We start from the raw sequence: 976 nt of genomic DNA, 5'->3' as shown, positions 1-976 counted from the left end.
ACAACAACAATGCCAACAATGCAAGGAAGGTGCTGGGTGACTTTACTGCACCTACTCCCGATTTCTATGGGAGAAGCATCTCTATCCCTGCCATTGGAGCAAACAACTTTGAGCTTAAGCCTCAATTAGTTTCTCTAATGCAACAGAATTGCAAGTTCCATGGACTTCCATTGGAAGATCCTCATCAGTTTTTAGCTGAATTCTTGCAAATCTGTAACACTGTCAAGACTAATGGGGTTGACCCTGAGGTCTACAGACTTATGCTATTCCCTTTTGCTATAAGAGACAGAGCTAGGATATGGTTGGACTCACAACCTAAAGAAAGCCTGAACTCTTGGGAAAAGCTAGTCAATGCCTTCTTGGCAAAGTTCTTTCCACCTCAAAAATTGAGTAAGCTTAGAGTGGAAGTCCAAACCTTCAGACAGAAGGAAGGAGAATCCCTCTATGAAGCTTGGGAAAGATACAAACAATTAATCAGAAAGTGTCCCTCTGATATGCTTTCTGAATGGAGCATCATAGGTATTTTCTATGATGGTCTCTCTGAACTATCCAAGATGTCTTTGGATAGCTCTGCTGGAGGATCTCTTCATCTGAAGAAGATGCCTACAGAAGCTCAAGAGCTGATTGAAATGGTTGCAAATAACCAATTCATGTATACTTCTGAAAGGAATCCTGTGAACAATGGGACTAATCAGAAGAAAGGAGTTCTTGAGATTGACACTCTGAATGCCATATTGGCTCAGAACAAAATATTGACTCAACAAGTCAATATGATTTCTCAAAGTCTGTCTGGAATGCAAAATGCACCAAGCAGTACTAAGGAAGCTTCATCTGAAGAAGAAGCTTATGATCCTGAGAACCCTTCAATGGAAGAGGTGAATTACATGGGAGAACCCTATGGAAACACCTATAATCCTTCATGGAGAAATCATCCAAATCTCTCATGGAAGGATCAACAGAGACCTCAACAAGGTTT

General features: G+C 40.9%; 1 non-coding gene across 1 annotated transcript; it reads right to left on the bottom strand.

Moving 5' to 3' along the window:
• Window positions 1-392: 392 nt before the first annotated feature.
• Window positions 393-500, bottom strand: LOC112708557 (small nucleolar RNA R71). The gene has a single exon (XR_003156411.1). It is a non-coding gene; the product is annotated as a small nucleolar RNA R71 (small nucleolar RNA).
• Between the last annotated feature and the right edge of the window lie 476 nt (window positions 501-976).

Source organism: Arachis hypogaea, chromosome 8, assembly GCF_003086295.3.
Source record: "Arachis hypogaea cultivar Tifrunner chromosome 8, arahy.Tifrunner.gnm2.J5K5, whole genome shotgun sequence".
Lineage (NCBI taxonomy): Eukaryota > Viridiplantae > Streptophyta > Magnoliopsida > Fabales > Fabaceae > Arachis > Arachis hypogaea.
Note: the sequence above shows the minus strand (reverse complement) of the source record. Positions and strands in the feature narration are given on the sequence as shown.